This window comes from Miscanthus floridulus, chromosome 6, assembly GCF_019320115.1.
Source record: "Miscanthus floridulus cultivar M001 chromosome 6, ASM1932011v1, whole genome shotgun sequence".
In the NCBI taxonomy this organism is placed as follows: domain Eukaryota; kingdom Viridiplantae; phylum Streptophyta; class Magnoliopsida; order Poales; family Poaceae; genus Miscanthus; species Miscanthus floridulus.
Window position 1 is genome coordinate 127,191,192 of NC_089585.1, and position 16,059 is coordinate 127,207,250.

General features: G+C 44.9%; 1 pseudogene; it reads right to left on the reverse strand.

Moving 5' to 3' along the window:
• Nucleotides 1-10,522: 10,522 nt before the first annotated feature.
• Nucleotides 10,523-15,130, reverse strand: LOC136459532 (uncharacterized; annotated as a pseudogene).
• Nucleotides 15,131-16,059: the final 929 nt, after the last annotated feature.

Sequence of the window (16,059 nt, forward strand, 5' to 3'; positions counted from 1 at the left end):
GGAAGAATAAGGTTGACACGATGATTTTTCTCCCGAGGTTCACGTGTTTGCCAACACGCTAGTCCCCGTTGTGTCGACCGCTCACTTGGTGGTTCGGCGGCTAATTAGCATCACCCGCTAAGCCCGCACGTCGGGCACCGCAAGAACCTACCCCTTGAGTGAGGGTAGCTCAATGACACGCTTTACTAAAGTTGCTCTTCGCGACTCCCGCGGGGCGAGCACAATGCCCCTCACAAGCACTTCTCCGGAGCGCCGCACAAGCTTCTTGCGCGCTTCGACGGAGACCACCACCAAGCCGTCTAGGAGGTGGCAACCTCCAAGAGTAACAAGCACCACCGGCTTGCAACTCGATCACCTAGTGCCACTCGATGCAACCTCACGATGCAATCGCACTAGAATCGCTCACTCACACAATCGGATGATCGCTATTAAGTATGTGTGTGATGGAGGGCTCCCAAGCACTCTCAAACATGGACACAAAGTCCCCCAAGGTGCTCAACACCAGCCATGGCCGAGGGCCACTTCTATTTATAGCCCCAAGGGCTCAACTAGCCGTTACCCCTTCACTGGGCAACGGTCGGGACGACCGGACGCTCCGGTCCGATCGACCGGACGCTGGACCCAGCGTCCGGTCACGCGATACTCGCCACGTGTCCCCTGCGTTCAACGGTCATCTTCCGATCCCAACGGTCATCTACCGACCGGACGCAGCACTTCAACTGACCGGACGCTGGACCCTCAGCGTCCGGTCGTTTCCAGTAAGCTCCCAAGCATGACCGGACGCGTCCGGTCAACTCGACCGGACACAGCCCAGCGTCCGGTGCTTAACCCTAAGCACTGTGCCGACCGACAGCCTGACCGGACGCACCACTTCAGCGTCCGGTCGTTTCGGACTCAGCGTCCGGTCACTGTTAAACAGTGAGACCGAATTCCTTTCTCCTCTATCTTCTTCACCCTTGGTCCAAGTGTGCTAACCACAAGAATTTGCATCCGGCGCAATAGAAAATAGGCATTCCATTTTCTCGAAAGCGCCGAATCCCGCCTCACAAGCTCGGCGGGAGGGAGAGAGGGACCCAAAACCCATCTCACCCCTGCAAACACCACCTCCTTTGTAAATGTGCCAACACCACCAAGTGTACACCACCATGTGTATGTGTGTTAGCATTTTCACAATCATTTCCCAAAGGATGTTAACCACTCAACTTGCCACGCCACTCGATCCTAGCGACAATGCAAAGTTAGATCACTCGAGTGGCACTAGATGACCGATATGCAAACAAGTTTGCTCCTCTTGATAGTACGGCCATCTATCCTAAACCCGGTCATAAACTTCTCTACACACCTATGACCGGTGAAATGAAATGCCCTAGGTTATACCTTTGCCTTGCGCATTCCATTCCATCTCCTTCAATGTCGATGCAACACATGCACCAACACGATCAACAATGATATGATCCACTTCATATCATCACATGATCATATTGGTTCATCGATCTTGACTCTACTTGCTCTTCACCGTTGCCATCGTCCATCGGCGCCAAGTCTTGCTCAAGCTTCACCGCCACGCGGTCCATCACTCCAAAGCCTTCGACTTGCCCTTCACGCTTGCAACCGGTCCATCAAGCCAAGTCATGTCTTGATCTTCTCCACCTTGATCACATGACTCAATGTCATGTCACATATGCAATAAGCTCCTTCATCATCACATGTGTGAGCTTTGCAACATCTCCAAGCCATTTTCACCTCCATGGCATATGTTGCTCACACACATGTACCTGTGGACTAATCACCTGTGTATCTCACATAAACACAATTAGTCCACCTAAGTTGTCACTCAATTACCAAAACCAAACAAGGACCTTTCACCAGTTCCTACAGGAGTCAGTAAGAAGAATTGTTAGTCCGCAGTTCGGTTTTCAGCATATGAACAAGAAGAGATGCAAAATGAACAGATACTTACTTGTCGCCCTTGGGACGAATCACCGGCCTCCTCTGAAACGGGATCGACCGCGTTGGGAGCTACGAGGACCCGCGCAAGTACGGTGCCGATGAGGTGCTCGAAGTGGAACCCCCCGCCACCCCCCCAGAGGAAGTGTCACCCCCTGCCACCCCCCAGAGGAAGTGTCACCCCCTCCTGTCTGGGGGGCCAGCTGCTGGTCCTCGTCGTCAGTGATCGTCGTCCGGTCCTCCTCGGGCGGGGGGACGATAGACGACTGCACCGCCCTCCTCGGACGACCGTAGGGGCGGCAGGCTGGACGGCTCCTCGCCGACACCTCCGCCTCCACATCCTGAGTCGTCCTCACGTAGAGCGAGTTGCAGGTCTGGGTCCACCTTCCGAACGGCATTTTGTCGAGTGCCTGCAAATACAAAGAGTAAACCAGTTTTGACAATATAGACAAATATAGAGATGCAAAATGAACGAAACATAACTAGAAAATAATAATAATATAGTATTACATGAATTAGAAATAATCTTCAGGATTGGCAGCGGCCGGATCATAAGTGTCGTCATCACTAACAATATTGTCTAACATTTCCGCCTCATCTCCATCGTTGTCATCAATGGCAACGCCAAACCGTAATCGCTCAAGCAGTGCTAAGTCTTTGGCATTTTGCACCTCTTCTCCATCGTCCTCATCTCCATCGTCCTCATCAATGTCATTGTCTACTTCCATGCCTATCAGCGAAAACATGTCTATGTGAAACATGCCATCTAGCCCCTCAGGTTGATAGAACTCTCATGTATATGTGTTTGGGTCAAAGTTGTAATCCTCATCATTTGGGACAGGCACTTTGCCATGCGGTGATACCAACTGCGCAAGGTACCAACCCTCAAGAGTGGGATCTTTTTGGCACGCCCATGGAAGATAATAAACTTGCGTGGCCTGTTGAGCCACAATATAGACATCGTCTCCTTGATAGAGGGAATCTTGTCGAATTTCAACTTGTCCAATCTCAGGGGCTCTTCTCATGACATTGGGATCGAACCAATGGCATTTGAATATGACTGGCTTATGACCTCCGCGAAGCTCAAAGTTGAGCTCATATATTTCTTCGACTATGCCGTAGTAGTCGCGGTCATCGGTGTCGGGCGTACGAACTCCAGTATTCGTGGTTTTTCGATTGGGCTGACTGAGCTCATGGCTTCTTGTGTGGAAGCGATAGCCATTCACATCATATACGGTGAATGACTTGACCCTATAGGGGAAGCCTTTGACAACATGTTTCAACTCTTCATCCATTTCCGCGTCCGTGCGTGCCTATAAGGTGAGGGCGGATAGATCATTACTCGCTCATAGGAGCAAAGTGGGATGTCACGGATGGAACGATGTAAATTGGATGGTACCTTCTTGTCCGGATTGTATCTTTTGCCATTTTTGTGCCATGTCATCTGTTTTGCGGACTCCTCTGTCATGTACAGCTGTTGGATCCTCGGTATGAAAGGAAGGTACCGTAGGACCTTCGTAGGGATACTCAGCTGTTCCTTCTTGCCATCACTAGTGTTGACCTCCAGGTACCTAGAGGATTTGCACTTTGGACAGTGCGTTGCTCCCTCGTGATCTTTCCTAAAAAGGACGCATCCATTCGGACAAGCATGGATCTGCTCATACGACATCTTAAGTGCACGAAGAAGTTTCTGTGACTCGTACAAGTTCTTCGGCAGGATGTGATCCTCTGGAAGCAGGGATCCAAAAACTGTCAACATACCATTGAAGTTGTCCCGACTCGTGCTAAACTGTGACTTCAACCCCATGATGCGTCCAATTGCATCCAGCTGCGATACCGTTGTCTTTTCGTGCAAGGGCTTCTACGCTGAAGACAGCATATCATAGAACGTCTTTGCGCTTTTCTCTGGCTTCTCCTCTAATCCTTCACCGAACCGTGCTTGCTGAATGTCATCCATCCAGTCTGCTACCCCGCCATCTCCATCATAATCCTCGAGACGCTATCTCACCACCTCCTCTCTAATACGATCGGCTTCACCATGGTGGATCCAGCGGGTATAGTTTATCGTGAATCCATACTTGATAAGATCTTCCCCCACGAGCCTCTTAATTTTTCTTTTCTTGTTCCCACATCTGCTGCACGGACACGGCATCCGGGCTGACCCTTTAGCAGCCTCACCAAATGCATGCTCCAGGAAAGCATTGGTCTTGGTCATCCATTCTGGGGTCATACTTGCGTGGCCCGTGTATATCCACTCACGGTTATCCATCCTCTGGCACATGCATATGTAAGCGAGTAATAAAAACTGCAGGTAAATCCACAAGGCGTTCCTACTATACATCTAATAGGTGAAGGATAGGTCCTAATCCCACCCGAGGATGCGTAGATGAGGTTGGCTTCTATGGTCCGCTCCTATCCAAGACAGAATTTCGGCAACACCTCCCCGCTGTTCTCCCGATACACGTCCTGGCAGAGAGATTGTGTATAAGGAGAACAACGAGGAGATGGTGTCGAAACTCTGTCTCGGATAGGAGCGGGCCGCGGAAACCAACCCATCTACGCATCCGTGGGCTGTCCAAAAAAACGTGGACAATCCAAAACAGGTACAGAATTTGGTATGCAAAGATCTGCATACCAACGACCGTATCTCTTTCGGACAGGAGACGCCTAACTGGGGTTACACGAGATGCAAGTATGCAAGATGGGTTATACCTAGGGTGTCGGTGAGGTCAGGCTAGTGGGGCGGTGGCGAGTCACTGCAGTGGCGAGGCGATGCGGTGCAGGCAGAACCGCAACGCCAACACAGACGATCGGGGTCACCGAGTGCCTCCCAACGGTCCTCGTCCTGCAAAGAAAAGGCAAATGGTTAGACTCCATTGAAAATTTCGGCAGCACCTCCCCTGCACGGAGAGGTTCCCAAAACCTACAGAAAACATTGGCACGAAGGCCAACAACCACATGTATACCAAACATAGGCACGAAGGCCATCAACCACATACATACAACAATAACTACTACTAACACTAAAACTATGAACAACAACTACAACTACTACTGTCACTACGACTTACTAACTAATACTAACACTACTAATTAACTACTACTACTAACACTACTACTTACTAACTAATACTAACATTAGGGCATACCTTGCCAGCAAGAATGCGAAGACCAAGGCCCGGCGACGACAACGGGGACGACCACTACGGCGTGAGGGTCGACGAACCGAGGCGGCACCTTTCTTCTCCTCTTCTCCCCTTCTCCTTCTCTCCTCCCTTCTCTTTCTTCTTCTTCCTCCTCCCCTTCTTCTCCTTCCTGCTTTCCTTCCTCCTCTTCCTCCTACCTCCTCCTCCTTCCTACAGCGGGCGCGCGGGCGCGGTGGGCGCTGGGCCGAGGCGCGCGGGCGCGCGGGCCGGGGAGCCGGCGGGGCGGGCGCGCGGGGAGCCGGCGGCTGCGGTGCAGCGGCTACGGCGCGGCGACGGGGCGGCTACGGCGCGCGTGTGTGTGCGTGTCTGGTGTGTGCGTGGTGTGTGTTGTGTCCGGTTTTTTTTATATTTCAAACCTCTTTGCCGAGTGTCAGATCCGGGGCACTCGGCAAAGAAACTATTTTGCCGAATGCCCCCGATCTGGCACTCGGCGAAATAAAAAATAAAAAAAAATCATGTCCTGGCTTTGCCGAGTGCCTAGGGCTAGCACTCGGCAAAATATTCACTTTGCCGAGTGCCAAACCTTGGCACTCGGTAAAATAATTTTTTTTTGTTTTTTGTCACCAACTTTTTTTCTTAGATTTGTATTTGTACCATGAACAACATGTTCAAATTTGGCATAATTTCATTGCTGTTTGCTATATTTCTTCACTTTATTTCGTTTTCTTGCAATTTTCCGAAAATATAGGTTTGAACTGTAGGTGCATCGAATAATAGTTTTGATCCATTCCAAAAATGTTATTCTTGTTTGTTAGTGTCACTTTATACTAAATCAAGGAACTGTCTCCGAATTTCGATCAACGTGCTCACGGGGCAACGTCGCGAACTTGCTGCGAGTGGTTATTTAATTCTATAAAATTCAAACGAATCCCGAAAATCATGAAACTTGGCGAGATGTCGTGATATCACATGCATATACGGTGGTAAAAATTTGAAAACGTTTGGAGGGCGTCATCACGTATGGTGTTCACAAACCAGGACATCATCACATGTGTACACCATACGTGATGATGTCCTGGTTTGTGAACACCATACGTGATGACGCCCTTCAAACGTTTTCAAATTTTTACCACCGCATATGCATGTGATATCACGACATCTCGCCAAGTTTCATGATTTTCGGGATTCGTTTGAATTTTATAGAATTAAATAACCACTCGCACGCAAGTTCGTGATGTTGCCCCGTGAGCACGTTGATCGAAATTCGGAGACAGTTCCTTGATTTAGCATAAAGTGACACTAACAAACAAGAATAACATTTTTGGAATGGATCAAAACTATTATTCGATGCACCTGCAGTTCAAACCTACATTTTCCGGATAATTGCAAGAAAACGAAATAAAGTGAATAAATATAGCAAACAGCAATGAAATTGTGCCAAATTTGAACATGTTGTTCATGGTACAAATAAAAATCTAATAAAAAAAGTTGGTGGCAAAAAACAAAAAAAATTATTTTGCCGAGTGCTAAGGTTTGGCACTCGGCAAAGTGAATATTTTGCCGAGTGCTAGCCCTAGGCACTCGGCAAAGCCAATATTTTGCCGAGTGCCAAACAGAAGGCACTCGGCAAAGACGCCGGCGTCGGGCACCGTTATCCCGGGCGCCTCTTTGCCAAGTGTCCAACTTTACCGAGTGTCTGGCACTGGGCAAAATTTGGCTTTGCCAAGTGCCGTATTTTGCCGAGTGCCATACACTCGGCAAAGACCTATTTGCCGAGTGCCAAATTTCGCCGAGTGCGGCACTCGGCAAAGGTGTCCGATATTTAACACTCGGCAAAGATTCCAGCACTGGGCAAAGTCCTGTAGCGTAGGATGGTTGGTGTGATACGGAGGCAATGGCGCCACGACCGCGCACAGGAATCTCGAATCAGACGGCTCCAATCGCTGACAGTCTCCTGCTCGTTTCACGCGTAGCACTGGCCATGCATGGGACCAGAAAACGACGAGACGAGACGACGCTTCTCTTCCTCCTATCGGAGGTCACTTCACGCCTGCTGCAATGCATGCGCAGTTCGTTCTTTCCCCGGTACTCGAGTCGCCAACAACTCTACGCCGCCCGGGAAAATTCGTGGCCCGGCCGGACCGGCAGACAGGCACGCCATTCGTTTTCCATGCATGGACGTACTTTTTGAATAAATCATGCATGGACGTACACGTACTTGGAAGATGGAACTTGGAATTCCGAGGACGACGACGACCACAGCAAAAGTAGTTCACTGGGAAAAAATATTGGTTCGTGGCGACCTTCGAGTGGCTCGTCGCCACGGCATCCCTCCATCGTTTAGGCTTTATTTGGATTCACGTGTATTCACTTCAATCCACATGCGTTGAAGTAACATGGAATGATACATATGCATTCAAACAATGCTTTAGAAGGGCGGAACGTGTGATCCCGACCGGAAATATTTTGAGGTGGCAACACGATCCAACAAAAAATAATGGCCTACGTAAATAGTGTGTGTAGCTGTTTTTTTTCTCATAGTTATTGTGGATTTAAATTTTTCTTACTTGAAAATATTAGTTATATAATTTTGCTTCTTTGTTTGATTGTATCGGTTCTCTATCTATGAACCCTGGTAGTATCCATTAACACAAAATTAATATAGTTACCATCGATAGATGTATCCATTGGCACGAATTTAATATAGTTACCATCGATGAATTTCTTAGCTTTGAACCTATTAATATTTATCTCATCTTTTTTTCCACCACTACATACTAATATGGTTGAGCAATTTCTACTAATGCCAAATTATTGCAGCCTTAATTTCAGCTCCATTCCTCAATAAAACTATTGTATAAATCTCTCATGGATTGGTCCAAGTCCCTGACAAACTGTTTATTAGTTCTTTGGCCCTCTTCTAAATTTAATTTTTAGATCACCTTGTACATTTTTTTATTGTGGACCTATATCTGCCCCCCCCCCCCCCCCCCCCCCCCCCCAAAAAAAAACATCGTGGGATTTATCACAAATGTTGTTGTTGCCTATCAGAGCAACTACTACATCCAAAGTGGTGTTATTTGGATCCCATATGCTTCAGTGAGTTTTTTTGAACTAAAAAAACATGCAAAGACATTGGTGATAGGTGATAGGTGATAGCTATGTAATCCTCCCATAGAAGATCATGTGATTTCCTTGTTTTTTATTACTATGTAAAAATCCAATTGGAACGGTTGTTGAATTCTACACAAGTACTATGTCTTTTCATATATGTCCTATCTATATTGACTTTTTGTCTATATATCTTCATAAATACAAATTTGTATGGTCATGTGATAGTTTTTAGTCCTTGAGAGTGAAAAATGATTTTTTTTTTGCTAAACTTTGTTTTCAACTCAATAGTACATTAATCTTTATTCAGGTACTTTTTTCAACATATGGAAATCATTTAATACATTAATCTTTTATTCAGGTACTTTTATGTAAATTTTAATTCTGAATTTATCCATTTAATATTTATAATTTATATGGACTACTTATTTAGTTCTTTTTACATTCTTTTGGAGACCAAACTCATAGTTTTTATGAAATGTTTTGTTTTAGAAATTGTGCTTTACGTGGACTCTATATTTAGTTATTTTGCTTTCCAACTTGGGTGGAAATCAAACTGTTATTTTTCATATTACATTTTCTAACTTCATTATCTATTAATTGTATTGGGTATTTCGGTTAATCCAAGCCTATACTTCATCATAAAATCCAACGGCGTAGGTTCTTTCTATTTTTTTTATAATCTCGTAATTGTATTGGGCATGGGCCCTTTAATTTAATTTAAACTATTAGATCATTATAAGAAGTAATGGATTATGTTCTTTGTTTTTTATAATTAATCTCTTAATTGTATTAAGCAAGCTCTTTGGTTTAATCAAAGCCGTTAAATCATCATAAAATTCAATAGTGTAGGTTCTTTCTTATTTTTCGATTAGTCTCATAATTGTATCAGGCTTAGATACTTTGATTTAATCTAAGACGATAGATCACCATATAATTCCTTTTTCCGGTTAACATTATAACTGTATTAGGTATGGACTCTTTGGTTTTAATCTAAGTCGTCGGATCATCATATATAAAATCTGATGACAAATTTTATTTTCTATTTTTATATAAATCTCATAATTGTGTTAGGTGTAGACATTTTGATTTAATTTAAGACGTTAGTTCATCATAAAATCCAATTGTGTATTGCCATTTTATTTTTTCTGATTAGTCTCACAATTGTATTAGGTATGGACTCCTCGGTATAATAAACCATTAGATTATTATAAAATCTAACAGTGTAGTTTTTTTATTAATCTCGTATTTTAGGCCTTCTCAACGAACGTGATTAATCTCTCAACTATACTAGGTATGGACTATTTTGGTTATTACAAAATCTAATGGTGTAGTTTTTTTTTTATTAATTTCATAATTTGTTGACTTCTTTTGTTGGCTAAATATTGTACTAAAATAATAAATACTCTCTCTGTCCCTAAATATCTGTCGTTTTCGCTTTCCGAAAAACAATTTTGACTAAATATACAATAAAAATTATTAATATTTATGGTACATAATTAGTATCATTGGAAAGATCTTTGAATATAGTTTTTTAATAAATTTATTTGGAGATACAAATGTTGCATGCATTTTCTATAAATAAAGTCAAACTTGCAGCACGCATATCAACAGCAACAGTTATTTAGGGACAGAGGGAGTAGATGCATGGTATAGTGGTCCAGTAGAAGAACCAACCACTAACAATTCATGGTTTCACGTACTCCCTTTGCCTCCAAATAAATTAATTCCTATAATCCATGCAAGTCAAATTATCTTAAGTTTGACTAACTTTATAAAAAAGAGTAACAACATCTATGGCATAAAATAAGCACATTATGAAAATATATTCTGTGGTGTATCTAATGATACTAATTTAAAGTCATAAATCTTAACAGCTTTTTGTAGAAATTCAGTCATAATTGAACTTAAGACAACTCTAGAAATTTATTTATTCAAGGACATGGAGTAGTAAAGATGTATTATTTGGACCAGCACTGAAGTACTGATCCCACAAAATAACAAAGGCACGATCGGCAATGCCAACGTAGGTACTACCACAGCGCAACAACCATTGGACCAAGCCACCAAGCAATTGAGCGGCCGAGCAGAATGCCATAGCAAGAATCCAGATAAGGGAGATTGTGGCCCAAAGACCACGATAAAACAAAAAAGTCTGATGCCACCCCAAATTTACCAAGTACTGCCTCGAAAGCAGCTCAATCAACATTTACAGGTAAACAGAAAGCACTCGATCAACATTTACAGGGAAACAGAAAGCAGCACGATCAACAATTACAGGCAACAGAGTTGGATAAAAGGGCGTACCCAGTGCAGAGAGCTCCTGCTCTGTGCCACTAGTATAATACATTGTACGCCAACACTATCTAAAAGCCTAAATTTCTATGTAATCTTTACACATTTACAGGGTCGACAGTTAAAGGTCTATATATTTTGCAATCGAGATACATTGCTGGACCGCACCAATTCAGGTTGTGGGCAGAAATTGATAGCGCATAGCCCCCTTAAGTTGAGAGGAAGGAAGACATTGTTCTCCTGAAATCAAACGACTTTAGAGCTGATTCTGGTAATGGGCTGCTTCCGGGCACCCACAAACCACCTCTGTGCGGCAGCACAATCTGTCTGTTGATACTCTTGTTATCGCCATCAGTCGTCTCTGCTGTAGGAGATTCCTTCTTTTTCTTCACAAATTCAAAGAACTCCGCAACTTGCCGAGCATATCTTCAAGGAAAATATAAAAAAATACTTGAATGTCGGATTTTAAAGCACATGGAGTGTTCTGATAAAGATGCATCAAGTTTTGATATGGAAAAATAAAATCAAGACAAAGAAAAGTTTGTCATCACAATAATAATTGCAAGAGGAATCAGACACCAACACGAATTTATTGCACGCAAGACTTGGTCTTGAAAAACAACTCAAATTAATAAATGGAGCAAGTATATGTACAGCAGCATTTCAAAGACTTCCAGATTGTTTATGAAGTGAGACACAGAATCAGTATATGTTCATTTATTCATGGTCAAGAAAAGAAACCACACAGGCACGCCTAGCCTTCAATCAATTAGTTGTTAGTAAAACTTTAGCAGTCAGGATGCCAAGAAGCTAGAACTTGCAAGTTGTAAATTAGGCCACGTGAGATGGTCAAGGAACAGGAGCCACAAAATAAGCTACATTTATAACAACGTCACATAGAAACTTGTTGAATGTAAAAGGGGCGTACCCAGTGCAGAGAGCTCCCGCTCTGTGTGGGGTCTGGGGAAGGGTGTCAGTGGCAAGCCTTACCCTCGCCTGTGCAATGCGAGGAGACCGCGACTCGAACCCGGGACCTTCCAGCCACAGGCGGTAAGACTACCGCTTGCACCAGGCCCGCCCTTCAGAAACTTGTTGAATGTACAAAAATTTTCTTGTGGAAACATTAAAGCCAAACCTAACCCCAAAGATACCCAAAAACACGATAAGCTTAAAATTTACACATTGAACCCACTGTTAAACCACTGTGCTAGCAAATCACAGCTAGTCCGCACTATTTGTATCAGATAGTTCAATTCAAAATACAATACTTTCAATTTTATACCATGTATACATAGAGTTCATTATTTTACAATTGCTTAGTAAACCACTATCTACCAAAGGACAAAGTTTAAAAGTTGCCAATTCAAATGCCTTAGGGAAAGGTCAATGTCTATAGCCCGACTGCAGTTTAAGGTGGGGCCCAGATAAATAGGCAATAGTTATTGCATCTGACACAATGTGTATGGTTCAATTGGGTCTTAAGTGGGTCCCATGCTATAATTAAAAATCCCGCAATTCTCCAATCAACTCCATCTGCACCCCATCGTCCCTTCCGTCTGTTGGCCAAGCTCGTTTCCCTCCATGGCTCATTCCCAATCCTCTCTCCACAGCAGTGCAGTATGCACGCGGCTATTCTTAGCTGGAATCGGAGCCATTGGCTATCGAGTCAGAGCCATTGATCTTCACAGCCTCGCCCTAGTCCCTGCTCTGCTTACCACGCCTGTGCCTGGGCCTCGTGGAGCCTGAAGGTCGCAAGCCGAGTTCGGAAGCATGAGGAGCTTGTGGTGATCGCGCATCTAGCAGGGGAGGTCCTCCCCGATCTGCCGTTGGCAAACCTTTCCAGAGCTCCTCTGTCCCATCTGACCAAATCAAGTTCTCGTCCAGAGCCCTCCCTTGAGCTTGCAGAGGCGCATGGGACCAGATCTGGTGAGCTCCCGGTGGTGGCGCCAAACCGCCAGAACCAACTGCCGTACTTGAGATAGGGCGAGAGTGAGAGAAGAAACAAATTATTTTGTATTCCTTATGCTCGAGCAGTAAGCTTACAGCGCACCTTAAAGTTTTTTCCCCCTACGGTGCAGTTCTACAATGCTTATTGCCTAGGAACAGTGCTGCATTTATTGCTTTACGTTAGCTTTTGCAGGACACTGTGGATGCTATAGTCAACTTCCAGCTACAACAATCGGTTAACACTAATGGAAAATGAACAGAATATTAGTACTTATGAAGTATAGAACTTACTGTCGTTTGGCTTCAATGTCCTTGTTAAAATCAATGTCATGTTCGCAGTCCAGGATAAGAGCAGGAACCTGTCAAGAAAGAGCCTCAGTGCCTCACCCATGTGACCAAATAACTCCTTACTAGATCACTATAAAAACATGAAAAAAATTGGAGAAAGTTACCTTCTGGATACTTGAATGCATGTGATCTCCTTCCAAGTAGAATACCCTATCTCGTATATCCGCAGGCAGGGAGCCCGCCATATGAACTGGAAGCTGACTGACGGACAACACGCCAGAACCTCCTCCCTTGGATGGAAGTAACCAGCTCTCGTGTTTCTCATGCAAACCTCGAAGGTAATCAAGAGTAACACCACCCTCCTCTGATCTTTTTCGCACCAGCATTCTTTTGTGGCAAGTATCAGGGCTAGCTCTTAGATAAATAAAACCATCAGGGATAAGACCTGGGAGTGATGACACAACTGGGTCAAACCAAGAGTCATAAATGCTGATCTCCATCTCATTCATCCAGTTTGCTTCATGCACACCACGAACAAAAACCTGAAAATATCAACAAAAACCATTCCTTAAAATAGGAACAGAAATTGACAAAACAAAAAGACCAAAAGGTGAAATTCAAATTACATCAAAGCATTTGATCCGTCATCAAGGTGGTTTTTACAACGAAGGTAAACCTACCATTCGATCACTGAAAACGCTTCTTTCCATCAGCCAAAGAGGTTTTATTCCACACGCAGATTCCTTCTCTTGCATGACTCTTGTCACAAATACATAATTCTGGAAGGTGTGTGCATACCTCTGTGGCTCCGTATAAAAAGCATCAAGTATATTGAAGTATTCAGGGCCAACATCCTGCCACTTAGCAATAGGTTCAGGTACAATTTCTACAAGGTCACGTAGTTCGATAGTTTCACTGGCTATTCTTTGAAGGAAGGTAGTTTTCCCAACACTGATATTCCCTTCTACACAGAAGGTCAGCCTCCTATTTTTAGGAAGCTTATATGTATCGGTGCCTTTCAGCTCTTCATCAACACTCTCTTTAATGAACAAAGTTATACTCTCAGCATGGTTCTTGTGAATGATGCCAACTGAATTTTGCAAGAACTCAACCATCTTCTCATTAGACTTGCCAAAGAACTGCAAAATACTCACAAAATGTTAGCACTTAGCACGAATTACATTGACCTTAGATTAAATAAACATCATTCAGACATTCAGTAAATAGTCTCCAGAATAATCACAAAGCAGGTTTGGCAAAATAAACCAAGAGCAAAAGATAGGCCACAAAGTGAACCACAAAAGTAATTTGTTCTTGCTGTTTTCTCATTAGAATTTCACCATTACAATTAGTCAGATTTAGAAAGTTGCACTGATGAGAGTACAATTCCAACATATACATTCAACATATCAATCTGTAATGCTTTTGACAGAAAAAAGAAGGACACAAGAAATTAGAATATTCTAATTTTATCTTACTAAGCATGGGAACAACTGGTTGGAAGAGAAAACACAACATTTAAACCATGACAATATGGGGACAGCCTCGCAAAATATAGTGTGAGCCACATGAAATCAGCTTATCCCGTGATTGCTCACGGTGTTGAAGACAGGCTTTGAAGCTAAGAGTAAATTGCGAGATATAATCAGGACTTGATGTAAACTCCTGCAAACCATATAAGAGTATAACAACTCAAGACCCCTTTGAGTCCTTTAAAAAGAAGGCAGTAGAAATTTAACGTAATCCATATTCCATGAAACAGAACACAGGAATAGCTCAACGCACACCTTATCCCTGTAGAACTGCTTGAGCTGCGCCACGTCATCGAATCCCTTGTCCACGAGCTTAGGTTCCGTGGCCCGACTCCGGGAATGGCAAGCAGCTCCCCACTTCCCACCAGCGCATCACTCCGACCTCTCTGCTACCTCTCTGGCGCATTGCGACCCCCGCCACCCTTCTCCCTCTCCTCCGTATCGCCCCCGCGCCTCGCCGCCTCGGCGGAGCAGAGTCCCCGCCTCCTCCCAGCGTCACAGCGCAGCCACGGCGGCGAGCGGATGCGGCCAGGGTTTGCGCCAGGGCACGTGGGTACGAACGGGCTACCAGCCAGGCGCAGCGTGGGCATGCGTGGGGAGGAGAGCAGCAGGGGGGCCGCGGCGGCGGCGGCGTCGAGCAAGGAGGCGGCGCGTGGGAGGAGCTTGTGCATCGCTGCCTGCGGCGAGGGCAGGCTCGGGGCTCATCAATGGCGCTTCGGTTCGGGTTGAGGCCGCTGGGCCGGCCCACGCGGGTGCGGCAGTGACGGCAAGTGGCGCGGGGTTAGGGTTTTGGGGATGTCATCCGTCCCGCCATGAGTCAGGTAATCAGCTTGTTGCTGCCTTGTCGGGGAGCAGGAGGGGGAGGGGGAGGGGGAGGGGGAGGAGGAATTGGCGCACGAGTGGTGTACGGGGCCAGCGTGAGTCGTGGTCCACGAGAAACCAAATCGTAGACGAGACGGCCCGGTGCGTCGTTGTTTCGCCGCCCTGGCTCCGGCCCTGCACCCGGTGCATGGACTGGATCGACGATGACACATGAGGTGGTGGTGGTGGTGGTCCTGTTGGAGTGTTGGTGTTGTGGGTCGCGTTGGTAATTTCGGGCCAGGCCTTTTTGCCTGCCCTGGGCTGGACGACTTATCATATGGGCCACAGGTCTCCGAGGCTCTCTCCTGGGAAAGCTTGGCTTGTGATTGACGAAACATTTCCGGGGAAAAAAATTATAAGGAAACACATGCGTTTGTAAGACTCTTTGGAAATTTATTCACAAAAACAAAAGAGTCTTACAAACAAATCACGAAACAAAAAAGGAGACTAAGAAAACCAACAGAATTACACAAAAGCTTCTAGCCAATTGACAACTGATAAGAGGCTCACATTTTTGTTTTGCTCTAAAGGATAACCTGAGCAGACTCTTTCCTGAAGATCATTTTGCAGTGCTGAATAGAAGGCTGAACTTGAAGAATGGAGGCTTTATGTTCCTTCGCTGACATGGGAGGACTTGAAGAATTCTCGATAAAAACGTGAAGAATGGAGAACTCACGATAAGAACTGCACACATCTAACAGGACTGCGTGACTCAGCGTGTGTTTCAAGACTGTAAATCTATTGATTTTCCAGTGTATCAACTTCAGTCTGGTCAAATTGGATGATGCTTCCCAGTAGCAAAGATTGGACATAGACGAGTGGCCGGGGCTGCTAAGTGAAACCCGGAACCTTTCGTTCCCGACTTCTCCCAATCTGACCGCATGGACTAGGGTCGTGAAACTGGGGAAAAAACGACTGCAGGATATACAAAA